Here is a 10,506-nt window from a genome sequence, read left to right as displayed (position 1 = left end):
ATGTCAAGCCTACAGAAGACTTTGGTTATGGTCATTTCTATGTAGAATTCATAATGGGAACTTTTGTAAATGGATTTGTTTTATTGATTAATAGCCTTTCCTGGTTCAAGAAACAGAAAATCTCTGCAATTGATTTTATTATCACTTGCTTAGCTATCTTCCGAATTCATTTTCTGTGGATAATAATTGCAGGTGTCTCTTTTAGTAAATTCTACAAGACATTAATTTACTCTAAAAACTTACTAATATTGTTTGACATTATCTGGACAAGATACAATATTTATGTACAGGCTGTACCACGTGTTCTGGAAAATCTTTTTCTACACTATGAATACGTATTACTCTCATTGGTTAATAAAAAGCTGACAGGCTAGTAGCTGGACAAGAAGTTAGGTGGGAAAGCAAAAATAAGAATGCTACAGAGAGGAAGGGCAGATTCAAGAGTCACTAGCCAGATGCAGAGGAAAATGAGAATGTCATACTGAGAAAAGGTACCAAGCCACATGGCTAAACATAGGTGAAAATTTATGGGTTAATTTAGTATAAGAGCTTGTTAGTAATAAGCCTGAGCTACTGGTCGAACATTTATAATTAACATAAGCCTCTGTGTGGTAATTTAAGTGGCTGCTGGGTATTTGGGAGTTGCTGATGGGACAGAAACTTGTGCCTACAACCACTTGCATCAGTGTCTTCTACTTCTTCAAGATAGCCATCTTTTCTAATCCAATTTTCTTCTGGATTAAATACAGAATTTATAAGATGCCTCTTGCTATTGGCCTAGAGAAATCATTTATTTATTCATATTTCTCAATTTTCATGAAAGCAATGGTGAACAATTTTATCTATGAATGGACAGAAATGGAAAAAATACAACATTTACTATTTTAGATATTCTAAATGATTTCTTAGTCTACCATATCTTAATAAGATTCTTGTAATCATTTTTGTAGTGTCTCTGATCTCATTCATCCTTTCACTTTTCTCTTTATAGAGCCATATTAGGAGGATGAAACCACATGGTATACCTTATCAAGGACACAAGCACAGAAGCACACATAAGAGCTATGAAAACTATGATTTCATTTCTCTTGCTATTCACCGTATATCATATCAACAATAATATGATTATGTTGATGTACTCCACTCTTGACAATGTGGTTGCACAGACTTTTGCTTATATCCTAACATTTCTATATTCATCTATTCATCCATTTATTCTGATTTTATAGGACAGAAAATTGATACAGGCATTGCACTATGTGTCGAGATAGGTGGTGTGTCATAGTGGTTATCCCTCATTTCAGTAAATGCATCCAATATGGCTGATAATTTTCTAAGGTAAGAAAAATGAGAGGAAGGAAGAAAGATGAAGAACTTCCTATATACTTTTGCAAATCCTCTTTTCCTCTCATTATGTCCATTACTGACTAAATCCATTGTTGACTAAACCATTATGTTTAAAACTATAGAAAGTATTTCAACATTGTTTATATATTATTTAAAATATCATGATAATTTGGAAAAATACTTTAAATTAGCAACTACTCTACAAAATAATTTTATTTTTATTGGTGTATAGTAGCATCAAAATAATATAGAATTCAAATACATGAAAATTTTTATAGATGTTCATTTGTAATATATATGTACATATAGAGATTTGTGCATGTGAATATAACTATTTAGTCCTTAAAATGAACTTTAAAATGCCCACTCTAAGAATAATAATTAATTCATCTTTCATTAGCAGTACCAACATTAAAATAAATATTCACATTTATGGTTTTATAAGATTTTATTCTATAGAATAAAATCATATCATTGAAAGGACATATCATTAAGAATGCTTTCCAAATTTGAGACCCATCCTTTAAGTATCTTCATGAGAAAACTATATACTTATAACTATCAAAAACTTTCAAAACTGATTTCAACATTTAAATAAGAACTAGAATGAATTTACATTGTACCTATTGAAATGACTGTACAAGAAACACAAGGAATGGGTAAAAATCATTTATGAATTTGAATTTGAAGAACATGGATCAAGAATGCCCAAGGTTTCATGGAGTTCCACAAGATCTCATAGGAGCAAGCCACTGTGGAGAAATAAAAGAATGTTTCAAAAGAAGTAGGAATTAGGAAAAAACACACTTATTACAAATTAATTAAATTTCACAATAAAGTTGATTCATTTTCACAAAATACAGTTGGCCTCTAATGGACCCATTGCCTAGATTGTGCAATCATTGCTTCATTCTAAGAAATTCCAGAAAATAACTTGTGAAGCCTATAAAGCACAGCTGTTAAAACACAAATCAATAAATGTTAAAATATGTTGTGACATTATCGATTAATGTAGCAGTATAAATTTGGAAAATAATTTTGAAAGATATGATAGATGATATTGAAAAAAATTACATAATTTTCTAGCATAAACTCAGTACACCAATTTTCAGTGTTACAGAAGATATTGTTCAACTAGTTAGATGGTAATTAGAGGCTAAAACTTACAATGTTATCATTGAAGGCCTAAAATAAATAATAAGGCTTGCAAAATAACTGAGTAACAATATCAAGATTACAGGTCATGAGAATACAATGAACAGAAACACAGTTACTATAAACCCATCGTTTTCACTTTTTGGGTTTTTTTTTTTTTTTAGCACAGGCTAATCATTGGACGATATACTACATTGGATAACTATAAGCACATATTAATAAAACCATGATTTGGAAGACAAAATTTAGGTTTAATGTCCTTGATAATTTGATAGACAAGTATTTGTTGATTATCTGAAAGTCAAGTAGAATTGAGCATCATGGATTTTAGCTCTAAGGTTTTTGATATGTAAAATGATTTATTTCTTAATGCTAGAAAGATGGCCTTCAGTGTAATGGTGTTGAAAGTTGTACATGATGGCCTCCCACAATACAGAAATAACTTGCCTAAAGTGCCAATAGCAACAAATTTGAAAAACTGAGTAGCAGGAATAGAGAAGAATAAAAAGTGCACAGTCAACCAGAGCTGGCACAATTGGACAAAATGAAATAATATTCAATAGAAGGTTGCAACCTTAACTGCTCCTTTCTACAGTTTGTCTTGTCCACCTCTCCAATTTCTGCATGTATTTAAACCTCGTACTTGTTCACAGACAGCCCTAATGCTGATGCAGGTGAATTTGTGATCCTTTATTCATTGACCAGATAGTAACCAATAAGCTTCTTTAATAGCTTTAGCTCTAATATCTGTGAAAGACAATTTGACATCCACAAAGAATGATGTTATTGTTCAGGAAAATAAATAGAATTTTAGATTGTACCATTAAGTCAAAAAAGCCGGTTTCAGAGATACAAGCTTTTCGTATGTGTGTGTGTGTGTGTGTGTGTGTGTGTGTGTGTGTGTGTGTGTGTGAGAGAGAGAGAGAGAGAGAGAGAGAGAGAGAGAGAGAGAGAGAGAGAGATAAAGAGAGAGAGAGGGAGGGATAGGGAGAGAGACAGAAAGTCAAACTACTTTAGGAAAACAGGAGGTCTAGTCAGAGAAGGGAAACAGAGGCAGGAATGAGAAGAAGTAGTGTATGGTGAGTATTATCAATACATAATGTACATGTATGAGAATGCTACAATGGAATCTATCATTTTTATAGAATGAATATATGATATTGAGGAGAAAATTTTATTGACCAGTACCATTACTGGGCATCCAGATGATGATCTATTCATTGAAAATCTGCATGTTAAGAAGTTATAGGGAGCATCCCCTTTTACCTGCCTTTTTCTAGGTAGACAAGAAAAATATTCTACTAACTCCTAAAATACAAAAGATGTGTGTTGTAGGCCACTATGAAGAGTCCAAATGAAAGCCTATATGTCACACATATAAACACTTAGATTCCATAATTATATAAAGTTAATTACCTTTTAAGAGAAGTAAGTGGCATTCTAATTTGACAAAAGTACTGCCATAACAACTTTTTAAGGTATAATAAAAATTTGAAAATTATCAAAGATAATATAATAATATTGCTTTGTGTATATCTAAATATTCTTTAAATCAAACAGAAACATTTGATGATTTATAATTACAGATATACTAATTTGTAAATTATATTTTCATTAAAGAAAAGTTTGACTTTTTCTATCAAAGTGGTGATGTGTTACATTTGAATTAAGATTAAAATTACATTTCATTTTTAATTTATTTCTTGAATAGCACCATTTTGAAAATTGTATTGACTTATGTCCTTTTCTCTGTGTTACTTGTAAGAGATATATGATATAGTGGATGATGCCTGGTTTCAATAATTTCTGTTATCTTTGTAGAGTATTATTTCATGCTCAATTTCTTTTAAAATGCGTCACTTATTTTATTCAATATTATCACCACTTTCTTTCCCCGGGGTAGAAAAAAATTCAAATGTGTTACCTGTTCTACAAGACATAGATGACAGCCTACCAAATGTATTTTTGACTCCTCAATTTGTCAGCAACAAGTGATGCATTTTCTTGTTTATCATCAAATTGTTAAGTCAAAGTTATGGTTTAAGCAATTGTTTCAGCAAGATCCCATGTCTGGCAGTCACTCAGAAGCAATCTGCCTTCTCACACTGTGGGAGAGAACATAAAGTTCAAATGACATTGAATAACCTTAAGGAGAAGAAGGGAATTTTAACGACATTTTTTTTTTCTGGATTTTCAAGACAAAGTTTCTCTTGGTAGCCTTGGCTGTCCTGGAACTCACTGTTTAATCTTGGAATATGTGGTATATTAGTGTACAGTCCCTCTTCTATTTGCTTGTCTTCCATTCTTTTTATAACAACTACAGCTAATAAAAACAGATGTGCTGCTGTAGCAATAAAACAAAACATACAGAGAAAGGATGTACCTTTATCAGAATGTTAACAAATGTGAGTTTGACTGCACTTCATGATCTTCTATAGTATATTTCAGCCTGTGTGGGTACATAAATACCTTGGTCTTTGCAGCAAAATCAGAGAATAAAGAGATTCTACAAGAATATTTTTAGTTAAGTTAATATACCTGAAATCTCTCATTGATTTTAGGTCAACGATTACAGAACAAGGAGTAGAATGAGAGGTTGGCTGTGCATCTCAGAATAGACAGGGCATTTCAGCTGAGCATGTAATAACAAGCACTGAATCTTCTCTTTCTGCACACGGGAAGTAGCTTGCACAGCATCTCTTCTATTGTCATGATTATAGAGTTCATATTTTGGAATCTAAGCGAAGGATTCATTTACTAGGTCAGGAAAAGAAAGCTGTCCTCAGCTAATCAGATCCTTGTTCCTTTGGAAAATTCTGGAATTTCTTTTATTTCAAAATTTTTAACTTGATTTAAGACTAGGCATCATTCATTTTCATTTATAACTGAAACAGAATTAAGAATTTTTATTTGGACTTGCATGTTTTGCAATCTCTTCTGCCTCTCACTTGCTGTCATCCTTGGAATCTTTTATTTGCTCACAAAAGCCAGTTTCTGCTGGAGTTTAATGACTGAAGTAGAGAAAAGAATCTTTCAACATCTCAGTTGCAAGAAAGCACATGTACAACCCCCCTGGCTGCCTCTTACTATATAATATTGCTTGTAATGCTCTGGAAACACATGATCTCACATTTTATCTATGACCATAGCACACAAATTTTCTTTTTGAACATATAAATGAATGAAATGATAAAGAGATGAATATTTTCAGTAGCTACTGACAACTACAGAAATCCATCCTATTACATATTTACAAATAGGCCTTGCAGTAAATATTACCACCTTGTGGTTTAGTTCTGAGGACTCAACAGTTCTTTATTCTCAGCATTTAGAATAGCTAATTGGGGTTCACATTAAATATTGCACTCTATAAAATGAAACTTTTTATAAAAATGGGCAAAACCTTATAATTAGGTAGTCTCAGACACTTAAGAAGAATTTGCTATTTGTGATTTTACTAATATGAAATATGAAACAGAACTAAGGAGAGTTTTGTTACATAACTTTCACAAGAATTGAAAACAGAACATTTAAAGGATTAAATATTTAACATGAATATTTTACATAAAGCCCCATGATCTTTGTTTTTTAGTAGTAATATACATATGTGTGCATCAATATTTACTTCATATCATTTTAAATACTTTATTAGTTATAATTTATATCTATAAAATACAAACATTTGTATATTCACTCTAGAGAGTCGATAACATGAAAACTTATGTGACTTCAGCATCAGTACCACTTTCATTTCCTCCTGTGCTTGCTCATCCTTTCTATACAGACAACTCTTTGTCCATGTTTGATAGCTAAAGAAGATTTTTTTTTATTTCTGAAAGATCCTTTGTTTGCTGTCATTTGATGTGCACTGTTATTTGCAGGGACTCTCAAATCGTTCACAATATTTTGCAGTATGTTGATTTTGTGTTGTAAATCAACAGTGTGCTAAAGATCAGATGTACTATGGAATAGACCACACATAGGAAAAACAGTTTTGTTAATGAACCTATAATGGCTATTATGAATGAAATTGGTGTCAGTATTCATGAATATGTCACTTATAGATGTGTTATTTTATTGTTCTTTGAGTAAAAATCAAATCAGATGATAAGTATATTTTACTTTTAAAGGTTTATTTACTTTTATTTTATGTGTATGAATGTTTTGCCTGCATGTATATATGTGCACAAATTGAATGCAATAGTCATGGAAGGGAGAAGAGGCTGCGAGATCCCCTGAGAATAGAGTTACAGATGCTATGAGTTGTCATATGGGTGCTGGGAACGAAAACTCTGTCCTCTGCAAAAGCAAAAAGCTCTTAGCCATGGAGCCATTTCTTCATCTCCAAATTTAAAAAATTTTTAATACATTCATTTTTTCATAATGCGTATCCACATGTGAGTGGAGGCTCATGCTGTGTATGTGTGGGGATGTTAGAGAACAATTTCAGGGAGTCATTTCTCTCCTTTTACATTTGGGAGTTGTCTCCACTCCACTCCAGAGGTGACATCATGTGTCTGTTTTTTTAGCCAACTTGCAACATAAGTTTGAGGAAGTTTGTCTCCTGCTGAGAGCTGCTGGTAGCTACCAGAGGTCATGGAAGTATATCACAGGTGATAACTAGTTTTCAACAGGTTGACCCACCAGACAAATAACTCTCTGATGGGAATTCCCACCTGGCAAAGACTGTGGGGTCACTGACTGTAAAGGACTGGTTGCTCCTGTCTGCAGTTTTTCTAGTGTGCCACTATATTTCTTCCCTAAAAACCGCTATGGGTGTTTTCTCACTGCTTGTGCATTCATCTCATGTATATATTGCATCTTTTGGGCACATAGCAGTGGGTGGTCAGAAAGATGACTTTTCATTAAGCTGTATAATTTTGATAAGTAGAAAATATGCTAAGACATGCTTCATAACTAGATCTATTGTCCCATGAGGACTGTAAGACACTTAAAAGTCCCTTTTGTTTCTTTAACTCAAACTAACATAAGAAAACAACAGTTTCTCTCCAGTCTAAGACAAACTACATACATTTAGCTGATTTGAAAGCTCAGAGCAGTTTCAAACTAGACTGGGTGTTACTGTAAATGGATTGTAAGTTAAAACTTTACAGATATGCACAAGGACAGAGACTCGGATGTCTAACCAAGGTTATTAATACAAAGCAACCTAAAATACTATGCCAAATCTTCACTTACCAAGTCTGGCTGATGGCACAGGTCATATTCACTTCCTGCACAAATTCCTCAGCAGCTTATTTCACCAGGCACTGTGCCCCTGGCCTTAGATCACAGTTCGCACACAAGAGACCTCAAGGCCTGGCATTGCCATGGCTACTCACTCCCCCAATACAGCCTTTGTAACTTTTTTATTAAAAAAAAGTTTGCTGTTGAATGTGTATATAAGCTGTGGGTAATTGGAACTAATGATTTAGAACTAGAGGTTTGGAATAAAAGAGAAGAAATGAATAAAGAGAATTATAGATGAAGAACAATAAAGAAGCATGGCCCTCAGATCATGTATGTGCCCTCCTCTGAAAAGAATTCTCTGAGTAACCCTGGGTGCAGCACTGAGAGCTGGTCTTGCCGGCTGCAGAAGTCTCCCTAAACTTGAAGCTGGTAGATTCAGACAGCCTGGTGGCCCAGCAAGGCACAAAGAATTTCCTACTTCTGTTTCCACAGCACTGGGGTTATAGTCAAGAGTCACAGTGCTGAGCTGTTTTAAATGGGTTGTAACAGACAAAGTTCACTTCTCCAGGCTTCATGGAAAGCATTTTTACCTAGTGAGCCTTCTCCTTGGCTGCATTAGAATTTTAATTACTTTTCCCCTTAGAGAATAATGCTGAATATTTCTTTGGGTATTTGGTCTTCATATATTATTTTAGATGGATTTGCCTGATTGTTTATTTGGTTTGTTGATTTGACATTTTTATTGTGTTTTAACTAGTCCTTATGCAGCCTGGACATTAGTTTTTATCAGATTTATTTTCTCCCAGCCTGTGGCTTCCTACCCACTTTGTTTAGCCTATCTTTCAGAGGTGAAATCCAACTTTACCTTCTTATAGAAGTTTTTGGACAACCCATGTTAAGAAAACTATCTTCTGCAGACTTTTCAGTTTTATATTTTTAGGTTTTATATTTAAGTTGATGACCAAAATTGTATTTGCAGTAAGTAAACAATGGGGAATTGGTTGAGACTAGTTTTTATAATACAGGCTAACATTGATTTTTAAAATACATTCATCAACTGCCACAGTATAATGTGCTACAAAGATTATCTTTTACTACTGTTTCAATTTTATACTTTATTGGATACCAGTTGACCATACTTAAGTATATTTATAACATTGTATCTTTGTATTCTGTTCATTATATTAGTAGGCCCATATTTTAATCACATTTTTTAAAGTTTATTTTTGTTCATTTTATTGTTTGTTTAAAGCATCATCTAACCACGTAACCCAGACTGGTGTTGAGCACATTATCATCTTGACTCAGAGTCCCAAGTGGTGAAATAATTAGCATATATCACTATGACTAACTACAATTGTCTCTTTATGCTACACACTAATACTATGTATTGAAACATAACAGTAAACTCTCACAAATTGTTCTTAAATTTTATTTTCTGAGAATGCCATATATGAGTCACCTTTTATATAAAGTTGCAATAGAACTTACTCATTGAGAAGATAATATCTGTAAAGTGTACTAGAAATGAAAGGAAAGGAGCCATGCTTTCCATGACGAAAATACATTCCAAACACAGAAATAGCAAGGAACAAAGGTGATTATATTGGAAATAAATAACTATGTAGAAGAGCAAGAAAATTAGGGTAGTAGATGCAGAACCACAGAGAGAAACCATGGGAAATGAGACCAGAGGAAGAAATGAGAGATACAATTATTTAATACTTCAAAGGCATTGGAAGAACCTGGCACTTTTATGAGTGATATTTAAAGACTTTAAAGGCCGTTGAGCAGAAAAGTTCCATAATCAAATCTTTTAATGAAGGTTTTTATTTATTTTTAATTTATGTGTATGAGTATCTGCCTAAATACATGTTTACCCACCATGTGAATGTAGTGCCTGTAGAGATCGAAAGGCAGCATTTGTTGCTCTGGGACTGGTGTTACAGATGATTGTGAGCCTCCCTATGGGTGCTGGGAGTTGAACCTTGATCCTTTGCAAGAGCATCAAGTGATCTTAATCTCTGCTACCTACCTTACCAGTCCCCACAAACTAATTTTAATTAAAAATACTCTTTTTGGGACAAGAGTCCACAGCTTTTGCTATTCTCTTAACCATTGCTAATATGTTTATATTTGGTTGTTGGTCAATTATGGTAAGAAAAAAAGTGCATGCTGTGGGGAGTAGATAAAATGTGAAAGCATGTGGTTCCTAGGCATAGCAAGCATCACTGGGTGGTAAGAAGCATCAAAGAGGAAGCCTGGGGTTTGTACATGAGCTTCTTGCATCTCAGTTATTGGAAAAGGTGGGGTTACAGCTCCATATAAAACTGAGGACTCACAGAGTGCTACAGAGCACTCTATATGTCTATAAGTCATCAGTAGTGATGTTGATAGACTCAAAGTGTATCACTTAGCTAAATTCTGGATTAATCATATTGTTGTTATCTTTGTCCCCTAGAACTTAAGCTGCTATAATAAATTTTTTTTCTGCAGAGACAATGCAAAGCAGTGAAACAGTGAAAGATAATATGAATCTGTTTGCATGTTAACACATGACACCTGGATATACTGCATGATCTCCAGTGCCACACTTCACACTCTAGAAGGATATAAATATCATAGCCCTCACTGAGATCAGAGAAAATTATTTCACAAGAACATGTGGGGAATCATTAGCAAACCTTCAATACTCTCGTTGACACTAGGTCAGTTACTACAAAAGAAGCAAAAGTTGAAAGCTTAGCTGTGAGTTTGAGACTATGCAAGCCATTTCAGCTTAGCAAATAACCAGCCGTGGATCTTTGTCTGAAC

The 10,506-nt window shown here is 33.6% G+C and overlaps 1 pseudogene; it reads left to right on the top strand.

Annotated features, from left to right (window-relative positions):
- On the top strand, positions 1-1,271 carry LOC131906543 (taste receptor type 2 member 116-like; annotated as a pseudogene).
- The last annotated feature ends 9,235 nt before the right edge of the window (positions 1,272-10,506 follow it).

The sequence above is a fragment of the Peromyscus eremicus genome, chromosome 3 (assembly GCF_949786415.1).
Source record: "Peromyscus eremicus chromosome 3, PerEre_H2_v1, whole genome shotgun sequence".
In the NCBI taxonomy this organism is placed as follows: domain Eukaryota; kingdom Metazoa; phylum Chordata; class Mammalia; order Rodentia; family Cricetidae; genus Peromyscus; species Peromyscus eremicus.
This window is presented reverse-complemented; position numbering and strand designations above follow the sequence as displayed.